This window comes from Microcaecilia unicolor, chromosome 1, assembly GCF_901765095.1.
Source record: "Microcaecilia unicolor chromosome 1, aMicUni1.1, whole genome shotgun sequence".
NCBI classification, from domain to species: Eukaryota; Metazoa; Chordata; class Amphibia; order Gymnophiona; family Siphonopidae; genus Microcaecilia; species Microcaecilia unicolor.
Genome location: NC_044031.1, coordinates 498,285,700 through 498,300,780, shown reverse-complemented (window position 1 = coordinate 498,300,780; position 15,081 = coordinate 498,285,700).

Sequence of the window (15,081 nt, the reverse complement as noted above, 5' to 3'; positions counted from 1 at the left end):
CCCTAGATCCTGCATCTTGTCTTATACAGACCTTGCTTGAGTTCTTTCTACACCTGTCTGAGTCTGGTCTCAAGACCAACTCTGTCAGTATTCATCTTTGTGCAATAGAGCTTATCATCAACGTGTGAAAGGTCAGCCTTTAGCTGTCAACTTCACGAGAGGTTTATTTCTCCCCCAATATTGAGAGAATTCCTTGTATGTGTCCAGGGGAGATTATTTCTGTTGGGCTTAGCACCCACAATAATTTTGACAGTTGGCTCTTATGCTTCGGTCAGAGTTCCTATCACTCCTTATCCAGTATCTTGGGGTCCCAATGTCGTTTTCATCCAGCTGCTGCAAGCTCAATTCGGGCCACTGGATTCCTGCCATCTGAAGTATTGGACCTGGAAGGTCGTTTTCCTTAGTGGCTGTTCCTTCAACTCGTAAGGTCGGTGAGCTTCGGTCTCTAGTAGCTCAAGCGCCTTACCTTACTTCTCATCTTAACAGAGTAGTTCTCTGCATGCAGACAAAGTTCTTACTGGCGCTGGTATCAGAGTACCAGCTGATCCAGTCAGTTGTCTTGCCAACATTCTTTCTCCCTCATCTTACAAGCCCTGGCGAAAGCAAGCTCCGCACTTTTTGCGTGGAGCAGACGAGTTCCCTCGGACGGTCCGCCCAGTTGTTTATTTCTTTTAATGCCAGTTGCTGTCGGAAACTGCATAATTTCTTCTTGGCTAGCAGAGTGCATCTCCTTCATTTTTGTCCAAGCTGGACTGACTCTAGAAGGCCATGTGACGGCTCACAAAATTAGAGCCATGGCTGAGTCGGTGGCTCATCTAAGATCAGTCACTATTGAAGAGATCTGCAAAGCTGCGGCGTGGTCATCAGTCCACACATTTTCATCTTACTACTGCCTTCAGCAATAGCCGACTCGTCAGTCGGTTTGGGCAGTCGGGGCTGCAGAACTTCTTTGGGGTTTAGAATCCAACTCCAACCCTCCTAAGCCCATTTTTGTTCTGTTCCAGGCTACACTCATTTAGATATTTCTTCTTTTCAGGTCAATTTTATTCTGGCCTCGCCGTTGCGAGACTCAATTGACCACTGTTTGTTGTGTTGTGTAAGCCTGGAAGCTAGGGATACCCCACTTGTGAGAATATCAGCCTGCTTGTCTTTGGAGAAAGAGTAGTTACTTACCTGTAACAGGTGTTCTCCGAAGACAGCAGGCTGCATATTCTCACAAACCCTCCCACCTTCCCCTTTTGGAGTTGTCTCCTCCATCTTTTGGATTTAACTGAGGGGCGTGTCCGCACGGCGAGAGGGGAAGAGGTGTGCGCACATGCGCAGTGCGTTCGCTCGCGCGATGGAACGCCGTAGAAGAGATTTTTAGATTTTGCTTTAAAATCCTCTGGGGCCGACGTGGCGTCACCCACTTGTGAGAATATGCAGCCTGCTGTCTTCGGAGAACACCTGTTACAGGTAAGTAACTACTCTGTATTGTCACAAATCCAAGATGTCAGAGTATTCCACATAACAGGAAGTGATGTCAGTCTTCAGGCATCACCCTCCACAGGCACAGAGCATACACAATGTGATTCATTTTATTTTTCCTGCCCTTGTGTGTTTTTACAGTTGACTGAGTGCAAATGAATCTGCCTCAAATTTGAGAACTTCACAGCTTATTATCTCTCAACTGGAGTTTTGAGGAACCAAAGACATTTCAACCTTCAGACTGAGGGGGAAAAATAAACTTTTGGGTTTGTTTTGTGCCGTAAGGTCACAGAATCTCTTCTTTATATAAATCTGTTTGTTTTTAACCACAGGATGCTGAATCCCCATCCTCCTCCCCCTCCTTTTCAAACAACAAAATCAAGAAACCCTCTCTTTAAAATGGGCTATGTAAATTTGCTATATTTGTGTTTTGGTTTTCTTTTGCTATTTGTTAGCAATTGAGTTATTTCTGTAATTTGCTTTGTGTATTATGGGAAATTGTAATTTTCAAAAACACATAATAAAAAATAAATCAAGAAACCCTCAGGGCAACCAATTACCTTCTCTCCATACACAGACAATTTAATCAAAATGCCGTAATGCAGAGGCGTAGCCATGAGTGGGCCAGTTTGGGCTCAGGCCCACCCAGCAGCAGAACACCCTTAACAGTGCCGGCGTTAGAGGGAGCAGGCTGGGCTCTCACGATTCTGCATCTTCCTCCCTCTCTCCTTGGTAGCAGCAGCAGCAGCAGTGATTCCCACACACTGCTTGCTGCTAAGCAGGAAGCCTCCCCTCTGCTGCACCCCACCCCCTATGTCGCAACTTCCTGTTTGTACCAAGTCAGGATGTGGCAGAGGGGAGGCTTCCGGGTTAGCGTCTGGCAGCGGGTGGGAATAGCTATCACTACTGCTACCACTACCAGGGAGAGAGGGAGCAGATGCTGGACTGGAAAGAGGAAGACACTGGGAATGGTGGAACCATGCGGGAGAAGCCAGGAAGGGGTATTAAGTAAATGATTGAAAAGACAGGGGGTCTTTTACTAAGGCGCGCTCACGTTTTTGGCGCGCACTAAAATTTTGGGTGCATTAAACATTAGAGACGCCAATGCATTTTATTTTGAATGTTTTAAATGGAATATTTTAGCTCTTGGAAATGTGCATAGCAAATGTCTTGGTATTGTGTTCAGTAGAAAAGGAAATGCATTTCTGTTTTTATTTCTCAAGTGTTGCAGTACATGCTAAGTTTAACTTTTTGGGGTTCCCAGTTCAATTTTTATCTAAATATTTTTATTTCTAACTTGTGATCCCTTGTTCTGTATTTGGTGAGGGTCTGTCATTGTGATAGTAATGGCAGGTGGGGAAATTGGAGGGAAGGTGGAAAGGAGAGGGGATGGGAGAGGGGGGCCCTCCTTTTTCTGACCTGGACCCTAGCAAGTCTAACATCGGTTCTGACACTTGCTGTATAGCTGGTAGGGATCCCAAGCCTCCCCAGATGAAGATCTCCTCCAAAGATGACCAGAACTCCCTTCTACCAAGCTCTGCTGTCGGCGACAGCATCCTTGAGCCACCAACAGCTAAACATGCATAGGGTACCTACCTACATCAGTGGCTTAGGGATGTTGCTGCATCTTGCCAATCTTGGTAAAAGGGAGTTCTGGCCATTTTCAGAGAAAGTCTTCAGCTGACAGTACTTGGTGACCCTCATTAGCTAATATACAGGAGTGGAGGAGTAGCCTAGTGGTTAGTGCAGTGGCCTTTGATCCTGGGGAACTGAATTTGATTCCCACTGCAGCTCCTTGTGACTCTGGGCAAGTCACTTAACCCTCCATTGCCCCTGGTACAAAATAAGTACCTGAATATATGTAAACCACTTTGAATGTAGTTGCAAAAACCTCAGAAAAGCGATATATCAAGTCCCATTTCCCGTTCCCTACTTATATTCTGAGGTGGGGTAGGGTGGGGCAGAGAAAATGTTGCAGCCACCCACTTTGGGCTCAGGTCCATTCAAAATTGGCTATCTGGATACGCCACTGCTGTAATTTACAAGCAATTATTGACACTAATTGGTATTAATTAGAATTTATGCACACATCTGTCAAATCGTATTCTGTAAAGTAATGGTTGTAAATTCTAAGGCACATAGGGGCCCTTTTACAAAGGTATGCTGAAAAATGGCCTTTGGTAGTGTAGGCACGGGTTTTGGGTGCACACAGAATCATTTTTCAGCGCACCTGTAAAAAAGACCTTTTTAAAATTTTTGACGAAAATGGATGTGTGGCAAAATAAGAATTGCCACGCATCCATTTTGGGCCTGAGATCTTACCGCCAGCCATAGACCTAATGATAAAATATTTGGGCGGTAATGACCTACGCGCATCAGATGCTACTTGGTGCACGTGCATTACATGCGCCAGAAATAAAAATTATTTTCCAGACGCACGTAGCAGACGCATGCCAAAATTGAAATTACCGCAAGGGCAGTAACTCCAATTTGGCAAACGTTGGGTGCACGTAGGTGCCTAAACAGCTTAGTAAAAGGGGCCCATAGTCGGAAAAGGAGCATGGCCATGGTTGTGGAATGGTCGTTTCTAAAAACTATGCACATTGCTAAAGAATACACCCGATCCTCCTCTAATTTAGGTGTAGGCATTTATACCAAGTTTTACTTGGCGTAACTGCCTGTGACTAAATTTAGTCATGCAGATGAGCGCTAGGCATATTATATAAACCACACCAAAATTTAGGCATAGTTTACAGAATACACCTACCGTATTTTTTCAGCACCATTTTTTTAAGCGTGATATATAGAATCTAGCTCATTGTGCCTAATGTTAGGAGCCATTTATAGAATTCCTTCCTAATCCTAGAATAATATTCTGCCTAAGCACTATTCTGTAAATACCCACTTAGTTTACATAGCATACATTTGCAAGGGAGATATACACAGGGGCAGAGCATGGGTACAGCTCCCACTTACGTGTTTAATTTATACAAAACCCAGGTGCATTGGTTCCATTAGAGAATATAATTCTACTTGCGACACCAGTTATAGAATTGTCCCCTCAGTTTGTCTTCTGTTAGATCCTTCTTCATTGCTGTCCCATTATCAACTGGCCTACCTCAGAGCTCATTCTTGGACCCTTTTCTTTTGTTATCCTTATTCCCACTGTGCTAAAATCTCTTTCCATGGTTTTTGGTACCATCTTTATGCCGACAACTCTCTGATTTCTCTCTCTGTACTAGAAATGTAATCCAGAATCCAATCCCAAGTTTCAGCTTTCTTGTCCAGTATTGTTGCCCTGATTTCACTCTAGCACTTTAAATTTAACTCAGGGGGAGCTGACAGATCTTCTTATCTTTCCTTTCAAATCCACTTTCTCCTTTTCCATTTTTCTATCTCCATGGATACCACTGTCATCCTCTTAGTCCTCTCGGTATTTATTTATTTATTGCATTTGTATCCCACATTTTCCCACCTTTTTGCGGGCTCAGTGTGGCTTACAATAGGATATGAATAATAGAAATACATTTGTTACAATTTGGTTATGGATTACATTGTGCAAAGGTATAAGAGACATTCAAATATCAGATTTGGAATATGACAATGGGATATCAACATAGAAGTAATTGGAAGGGGGCAATGGGAAGCTAAAGGGTAGTGTTAGACAAAGACATATGGTGTCCATAGTTCCGTGGATAGGTGCGTGATAGATTGGGGTGCGGGATGAGGGATCAAAGTGGATGTAAAATGCATTGATGAATAGTGAGTGTGGACTCTATGTGAGTTGGCTCTTTCCGTAAGTTTGTTCAAACAGGTGAGTCTTTAGTAGTTTACGGAAGGAAGCTTGATCGTCAATCCTTCTCAGGTTACGCGGTAGTGTATTCCATGCCTGCGTGCTCTTGTGGGAAAAGGTTGACGCGTGCAACGTCTTGTATTTCATGCCTTTGCAAGTGGGGAAGTGGAGGTTTAGGTGTGTTCGGGATGATCTTTTAGCGTTTCTGGGTGGTAGGTCTATTAGATCAGACATGTACGCTGGGGCTTCGCCGTAGATGATCTTATGGACTAGTGTACAAACTTTAAAAGTAACGCGTTCCTTGAGTGGAAGCCAATGTAGTTTTTCTCGTAGTGGTTGTACCCTTTCATATCTTGGTTTTCCGAAGATGAGCCTGGCTGCTGTATTTTGGGCTGTTTGAAGTTTCCTCAGTATTTGCTCTTTGCAGCCCGCGTATAGTGAGTTGCAGTAGTCCAGGTGGCTGAGGTACTCATCATTTGGATCATCTTTAGTTCTCTCTCTCTCTCTCGCTCTCTCTCTCTCTCTCTGTTCTTTCCTGCACACATTCTAAAGCATTGCTCTTCTAACCTGCTTTTGACAGGAATCTCACTGGTTGATCTATCCCCAATATATTGTCTTCAAAATCCAGCTATGTGTCTTCTCTTCCTCAAGCATCATGATCATGTTAACATTAGCTCCCTATTTTCACAAAGCATTCAAGTGTCTCCCACACGCCAAGTACCTTCACTCTCCAGCTCCTTATTAACTCTCTTCTCCAATCCCTACCCCTTATGAATTCCTTTCTTCATGCAAGTTGCTTTCATCTATGCCTTTTCCACCATCCACCAACTCATAACTGCATATATGTCATAATAGATGCAAAGTACACTTGGTAAAGTACATATGGAGGTTTCAAAATGAAATATGGAGTGGAGGAGTGGCCTAGTGTTTGGGGTGGTGGACTTTGGTCCTGAGGAACTGAGTTCAATTCCCACTTCAGGCACAGGCAGCTCCTTGTGACTCTGGGCAAGTCACTTAACCCTCCATTGCCCCATGTAAGCTGCATTGAGCCTGCCATGAGTGAGAAAGCGCAGGGTACAAATGTAACAAAAAATATATATATCCATATACACCTTCCCTTCCCTGTGCTAACTTTGCCCCATTCATCTATGATTAAAAATACATGTATTGTCTTTTAAGTGTGTGGACTGAAAACCATTTTATTTTGTTTGGTTTTACATATTGTATTTTAAAGTTTATTTTGTTTTAAGAATCATTTAACATTATATATTATTTTCATTAGTGCCAGCTATTCTGCTTAGAATTTGTTATTCTACTTATTGTAAGCTATTCTTACAAAGTCTGTGATACATAAGAATAATGCTCACTGTTGATGACAGTGAAAACGACCCTGACATTTTGGGGTTTTTATGTAAAATAGCATTCCATTCTGGAAACAATATGAAATGGCATAAGATATGGCAATGAAAATGCTTACATTGTTTCAGATGACTGCACATACTTATTGTTTTTTGAGGATGGAAGAGTATTTTCTCATAAGAAATTAGTCAGGTGATTTATTTGTTACCCTGATAAATTCTATATGAAATTGTGCCTGTAACACATTACCTGTATATCTTTTTGTATTTACACTTGTTGAATGTCAACAAGTAAAAGCAAATTAAAAATAAATGCTATTGTAGACCATAGTAGCATGTGGTGTTTCACTGCATGGCACTGCTGTGACAGCAGATGGAGCTATTTGGACATGATAATTTTTGTTTTCTTTCTTCAATTTGCTGTCCTTGCAGAGCGTTATTGTAAATAACTGGATTTTGTTGTAAACTGCCTTGCTTTTTATTGGACCAAAATAAAGATGAATTAAAAGATACTATAGGACTTAAGTTTTCCACAACATATAGGTCCATTTATCACATTCAATTTAACTAGATAATAAATTAACAATTGCGTACTAAAGTTGTGTGTATGTTAGGATATATGAAATTACACAATCTATGTATTTATTTAAATCTGTTTTAGAATGCTTGATATACCATGATTAGACTAGTGTGTCCCTAGGCAGTGTATAATAAAATAAACTCATATAGGGAGATTCAAAAGGATGAAGCAGAAATTACAGCCTTGATAGCAAGAAACACTAGAAGTAGGTGGGAGGAAGAGGAGTCAGAAGAGCAGGGCTTTTTTTGAGGGGGTACTTGGGGGTACTGAGTACCAGCACCTTTTTCAAAGTATGCTAAAATTGGCCCATGGACCCCAAGTTTTAATGAAAGAGCTCAGGCTCTACACACCAATTCTGCCTTGCCATAGATTCTGTGACTGGTTGCAGGGTGCCTGGCTATTGTGGGGTGGATGGATCCCTCAGTGATCACCCCACCCCTGAAGGGTGGCCTAGCATTTGAGTACTGGCACCTTTTTTGCTAGAAAGAACGCACTGCAGAAGAATAAAGGAGGACAAGGAAAGAAAGGGGAAGGTAAAAGCAGGAAGGGACGGCAAGTGGGAGGGCAAGGAAAAGGCTGCCAACAACTGTCTTATTTACAATTTACATGTGTAAATACCGGTATTTACATGTATATATCACATATGTGTAAAAGTCTGATTTCAGAAAACCAGTCCTTACATGTGTAAATCCGCACTGTGTGTAATTTACATGGGATCATGGTCTGAGAGTAGCTTGGGAAGATCTAAGATCTACACATGCAAGTCTCATTTCCAAATGGAATGTACATGTATGTCCCAATATCAACGCTAGCATTTAAAGCTCCTCCCTTGCACATTTAGGTTTGTAAAAAAATGTGCCTTCCTACACATTTTTGCCTGCATATGCAGCACGATCTACATTGGCAAATCTTTTTCTAAAATACTACCAGAATTGAAACACATCCCAATGTGAATATATCAATTCTGATGTTCTATCTAACAGTTTAATAAAAAATAAAATCATGCTGAATGAAAAGAGGATTATTTAAAATATATTGCTATATGATTAGAATGCATTTTGATTGAATAGGAAGCTGTAAGTGGATGATAATGCAGACAGCAATGCTGTACTACCACAAAGATGCACTTCAGTCCTTTGTGGAGGGAACAATGCCTGCCAAAAGTGCTAGTCAAGTACTGAAGGTGGAAAATGTCTCCACCAGCAAGCAGATGTCAATCTTTAAGTGGAGATACAAATCCCTCTCATCTCTCTATCTCACTATCAAAAGAAAAATTACAGAAAATGTGAACTATAACATGACAATAAACGTCAGTAAGAGACGCATTCAAGATTATGAAGGGAGAAGAATGTATTGAATGTTGCTGCCTGTTATCGTATAAACCTCAGTATTTGATGTCGGCATAGGCTTTTGCCAAGGTGTGTAATTTAGAGTATTCCAGTAATGAATGTATCAGTAAGTGGGGAGTTAAGCGTGGAGTGATTGACATGGCCCATCTACAAAGGGAGGATCCTGTCTTCCAAAGGGTCCTTTTACTAAGGTGTGTCAAAAAGTGGCCTGCGCTGGTGTAGACGCGTGTATTGGATGCGTGCCGGTCCATTTTTCAGTGCAGCTGCAAAAAATGTCTTTTTTTTTGGGGGGGGGGGGGGGGGGGGGGCTGAAAATGGACGTGCGGCAAAATGAAAATTTGCACGCGTCCATTTTGGGTCTGAGACCTTACCACCACCCATTCACTTAGTGGTAAGGTCTCAGATGTTAGCAATGCCAATTATGGCCTGGTTTGCGCCATGCACCAGAAAATAAAATATATTTTCCGGTGTGCGTAGTGGACGCACGTAAAAAATGAAATTACCGCCCAGGCCATGTGGTAGCTGGGCGGTAGTTCCGAATTGGCGTGTGTTGGGTGCGCATAGGCACCTATCCAGCTCATTTTCGAAAGTGATCACCGGCCATCTTCTGACACTAATCGGGAGATGGCCGACGATCTCCTGAACCCGGTGAAATTGGTATAATCGAAAGCCGATTTTGGCCGGGTTCAACTGCTTTATGTTGAGGAGCCGGTAAAACATCAAGGGGGCGTGTCGGTAGGGTAGTGAAGGCAGGACGGGGGCGGGATGGGGGTGTGCTCACGAGATGGCCGGCTTCGCCTGATAATGGGAAAAAAAGCCAGACTTGACGAACATTTCGCCGACTTTACTCGGTCCCTTTTTTCTCACGACCAAGCTTCAAAAAAGAGCCCCAACTGACCAAATGACCACTGGAGGGAATAGGGGATCACCTCCCCTTACTCCCCCCAGTGGTCACCAACCCCCTCCCACCAAAAAAAAAACACTTTTTTTGCCAGCCTCTAAGCCAGCCTCAAATGTCATACCCAGCTCCCTGATAGCAATATGCAAGTCCCTGGAGCAGTTTTTAGTGGGTGCAGTGCACTTCAGACAGGTGGACCCAGGCCCATCCCCCCCTACCTGTTCCACTTGTGGTGGTAAATGGGAGCCCTCCAAAACCCACCCAAAATCCACTGTACCCAAATGTAGGTGCCTCCCTTCACCCCTTAGGGCTATGGTAATGGTGTAGAGTTGTGGGGAGTGGGTTTTAGGGGGGATTTGGGGGGCTAAACAACCAAGGGAAGGGAGCTATTTTTAAATTTTTTTTAATTTTTACAAGTGCCCCCTAGGGTGCCCTGTTGGTGTCCTGGCATGTGAGGGGGGCCAGTGCACTACAAATGCTGACTCCTCCCATGACCAAATGCCTTGGATTTCGTCGGGTTTGAGATTGCTGGCATTATTTTCCATTATGGCCGAAAACCGATGCCGGCCATCTCAAACCCGGCAAACTCCGGGCCCAACCGTATTAGCGAAGAAAAAGATGGCTGTCCATCTTTTTCGAAAATACGGTTGGCTCCACCTGCTTGCAGCGCCGGCCCCGGAGATGGCCGCCCATAGAGATGGCCGGCGCCATTCGATTATGCCCCTCCAAGCGGCTTAGTAAAAAGGCCTCTAAATTATTTTATGTGTCTCAAGGAGATACCAGGAGTCATCAGTGAGAAATGCTGGGAGAGCTTCTTTCCAGTTTTGAAACATTTCTCTGGTTTTTCTTTTGAGGATGGGGGTGGGGGTGGGGTGGCTTTTATTTTGGATCCTGGCCCTTAAGAGATAGTGTACCTGACTTTAGTCCCACTGTTGTTGTATTACTGTGGCCAAGTAAACATGATGTTCCCAAACTGCTACAACAGAAAATTAAATTTACCACATAAATAAGTAACCTGCAGTAGTGAGTTACCACAGGTTAGTGACTTGCACAATAAATTTTGCTTCAGTACAATTGTGAATTCATTGTACAGAATGTGGTGATTTTCCTCTCAGCACTCTATCCATTAATCCCTTTGTCAACAACCTGCCCCAACCCCATTCTCATTTATACCTTTTTCTCTCAAACACTTTCACAAGTTCGGATTCATAATAACGGCAGAAGAAAGTGTATGTAGAAGATTTTCAAAAATGCCCCTCTATATCTTCCATTCTGACTTGGATAGAGACACCCAGCTCATAATGTCCAAAATGAATGTCAATGCCACATGCATTTTCGAACAGGAAATATGCCAGGATTTCCTGTCCAAAAATACTTGAGATGGATGTTCATGTGCTGAGGATGTCCAGCATGAACAGCCATTTTACAAACTGAAATATCCAACATATGAACGGCAAAAAAACAAACAAACCAGGAACAAGGTCATCCGTCTGGTAGCATTCTTAGAAGAATGGCCACAGAAACATCACTGTAAAGCAGAGAGGCAGCCTACTGGTTTTTGCAGTGGACTTTAAACCAAAGGACCAAGGTTCAAATCCCACAATTAAAAACTCTTTTATTTTGTAATTGTGAACCTTCCAGGAACAGAAACATATCTACTGTACATGAATGTATACAACTTCAATAGCCTTCAGGCTTGCAGGTGGCTTATATATTAAGATACAGTAGGTATTTTCTGTTCCTGGAGAGCACACAATTAAAAAAAAAGAGTTAAAGTAGGATTTGAACTTGGGTCCGCAAGGATTTCGGCATTTCAAGCACATGGACATTCATTTGGGCTTTTTGAGATGTCCATATGTTTGGAAAATAAGCGCCATAGTCTGGAATACAGGATACCATCCAATATTTGTGAAGGCTGTGTTGTAGACAGTGTCAGAGTGCCTACAGGAGTGAGATAAATGGAGGCAGAACCCCTTCAATGACTACTGAACATGCAGGATAGTGATAGATCCCTGTGCATAGTCTTTGCTTTTCCACGTATAAGGCAGACATATGCTGGGTTTCTTTTGCATTTCATTTCATTGTTCAGATTTTATTTTTTATTTCATTTTGGGGTGGTTTTTTATTTCTTTATCTTGTGCACATTATTTTGCAATATGGCACTGAAGGAGTTGGAGTTCCTGCCCTATTTTGTCTCATGGAATACTATCTTGCTTATAATCGATAGAGAAAAATGCCTATATTGCGACCCAAATCGGGAGATGGGCGTCTTTCTCCCGTGGGCGCCCAAATCGGTATAATTGAAAGCCGATTTTGGGCATTTCCAACTGCAATCCATTGCGGAAATGGGTAAAGTTGACGGGGGCGTGTCGGAGGCATGGTTATCGGCCGAGGAGAGATGGGCATCTTTAGCTGATAATCGAAAAAAAAGGCGTTTTTACCGCGATTTTGGGTCATTTTTTGTGGACCCTTTTTTTTCATGAACAAGTCCCCAAAAAGTGCCCCAACTGACCAGATGACCACTGGAGGGAATCAGGGATGCCCTCCCCGGACTCCCCCAGTGGTCACTAACCCCCTCCCACCCAAATAAACGCACTTTAAAAACTTTTTTTCCAGCCTCTATGCCAGCCTCAAATGCCGTACCCACCTCCATGACAGCAGAATGTGTTCTATCCTCTGACAGCCTTTCCCTGGTTCTGATGTGGGTCTCGGGTGAGTGTGACACCTTTTCTGTTAAGGGCACTGCAGAGTCACATCAGCAATGCATTGTGGTGGGTGTAGGGTATTGGGCTCCGTGATTCCACTAGCTTGTGGCAAATGCTCACGATGTTGGTAGTTGGTAGGCTCTACTCCCATGGTGCTTTTCCCCCTGCTGGGTCAGAGTGTGCCCTGTTTTGTTTCCGGTAGTCCATGAGGTAGTGGCCATTTTTGTAACCCAGTTTTAGATCCCTTTCACATGTTAGCCATGTTACAGAACTTAGTTCTTACCTTGAATGTGGCTGAAAGAGGGCATTGTACACCATTCTGCCAGTTCGGACCTACTGCTAATCTCAGTACCAGGGAGACTCGTTGCCAGTGGAGCACAACCTCTGATCTGCAGTTAACTGTGAGTAAGCATGCTTAATCCAATAAAGGACATTTTCGGAGAGATTAGTCTTCAGGTGTCAACTGGTGTGCCAATGTTATATAGCAGCAACAAGTCCTAGAGGCCTGCGTGTATGCAGGTCCCTGGAGCACTTTTAGTGGGTACCGCAGTGCACTTCAGCCAGGTGGACCCAGGCCCATCCCCCCTACCTGTAACACTTGTGCTGGTAAATGGGAGGTCTCCAAAACCCACTGTACCCACATGTAGGTGCCCCCTTCACCCCTAAGAGCTATGGTAGTGTTGTACATTTGTGGGTAGTGGGTTTTGGGGGAGGGGGTTGGGTGCTCAGCACCCGTGGTAAGGGAGCTATGCATGTGGGAGCGTTGTCTGAAGTCCACCACACTGACCTCTAGGGTGCCCAGTTGGTGTCCTGGCATGTCAGGGGGGCGAGTGTACTACGAATCGTGGCCCCTCCCATGACCAAATGGCTCGGATTAGGACGTTTTTGAGCTGGGTGTTTTTAGTTTCCATTGCCGCTAAAAAAACCCAAACGCCCAGCTGAAAAACGTCCATTTTTTCAAAAATACGGTCTGTCCCGCCTCTTCACGTACCAGTTTTCGGACATAGACGCCCATGGAGATAGGCATTCGCGTTTGATTATGCCCCTCCACCTATGCACACATTGTTTTTACTTGAAGATGCTTGAAGTTGAACAGAAAATGTTACTGTGTTTGAAGGATAATCAATCAGTAGTTACAAACAGAAATTTCAAAATGTCAATACTTTCACTTGCTCTTATGTGGTTAGAGGAGTACAGAAAACATTTCTCATGCAAATTATAAACCCATCTAAGTAACTTTGAACCAATGAAACTGGGTTCAAGTAGAGATTTAACTTTTTGTTTCAAACTTTTAACTTCAAAAACACTTTCCAAAGTTCTGACACTTTTTTTGACATGCATATTACTATTACTAATTATCATTTCAACAGCACCCTTAGATATAAGTACACAAGTGTGTAAGAAGCAGTCCCTGCTCGACAGACAGAACAAATAAGAAATTAGGGCTTTTCGTTTATTATGAGAATGATTAAAATAGCACGGGCATTAAACAGCTGAGTAAGGGGTTAAGTGTAAAAAGCTGCCCCACCTCTGGACTTGTTCCCTGCTGAGTATGGGCCTGGGTCTACCTTTCTGCAGTGCACTGCACCCACCACTAAACTACTCCAGGGACCTGCATGCTGTTCTAATGGATCTGAGTATAAAATCGGAGGCTGGCAAGTAATGTTTTAAATCATATTTTGAGGGGATGGGAAGGGGTTAGTGACTAATGGGAGAGTATTCCTTCCTGTGGTCATCTGGTCATTTAGGGCACCTTCTTGTGCCATATTTGTTATAAAAACAGGTTTAGCTCATCTTAGTTTATTTATTTATTGCATTTGTATCCCACATTTTCCCACCTCTTTGCAGGCTCAATGTGGCTTACAATACATCATGAATATTGGAAATATATAATAGAATATACATTTAGTATTATGGAAGGATTTTGGGTAACATGATCATGATAAAGCATCGTATAAAGGATGATACAAAGGATAGTGAAAAAGCATGATATAAAGGATTTGGGTTACATGATAATGAATAAGCATGATAGAAAGGCAAATATTATAAGGCAATACTGGATGCATGTGGAGGAGTTCACATTTGTTGATCTTTGTTGTATACCTTATTAAGAGATGGGTCTTCAGTAGTTTGCGGTTTTGTTTTGTTCCATTATGGCTGAAAATCTAGTCCTGCCTAATTATGCTCTCACCTATCCACCCTTAATTATTTGTTTGTCCTTGAGATAGTCTAAATCCCTGGTTACTTACTGCACATGTATTAATTTGCTTCTTGAACTTATTGTAATTTGTTTTATATTCTGTACATTATTAAGTTTTATTCACTTTATTGTTTGTAAGCCACATTGGAGTCTATTTCAGGCTAATGTGGGGTATAAATGTAGTGAATAAATAAATAAATAAAAATGTTGATTATTGAAAGCAGAGCACTTGACAAGAAGCTGGAACCCTGAGCCATCAGGGAACAAACAAAAGTAGGAACCAAATGGCTGAAAGAGAAAACTAGCAGCGGGGACACAATACTCGAGGTGCGGTCGCACCATGGAGCGATACAACGGCATTATAACATCCTCGTGTTTGTTTTCCATCCCTTTCCTAATAATACTCAATATTCTGTGCGCTTTCTTAGCCGCCGCAGCACACAGACCCCATTGAGTAGCCCTGTCAGAAAATTATCCTCTATGTTTCTACTTAAGATACTATAAAACTACAATACTCCTTTTAATATTTTTGTTGAATAAATTTTGAAATTAGTTGACTGCAGAACATCAGTACTGACTGATGAACCTGAACTGTAAATGTCATTGTAAACGTGATCACAAAACACCCTGAAGTCCTTGAAATCAGCAGCTATTACAACTTTCTGATTACTTTGGAACTTCTGCTGATACTGGTAGACTTAGGTCAAGGTCATGTCTGCAACAATTTTGGT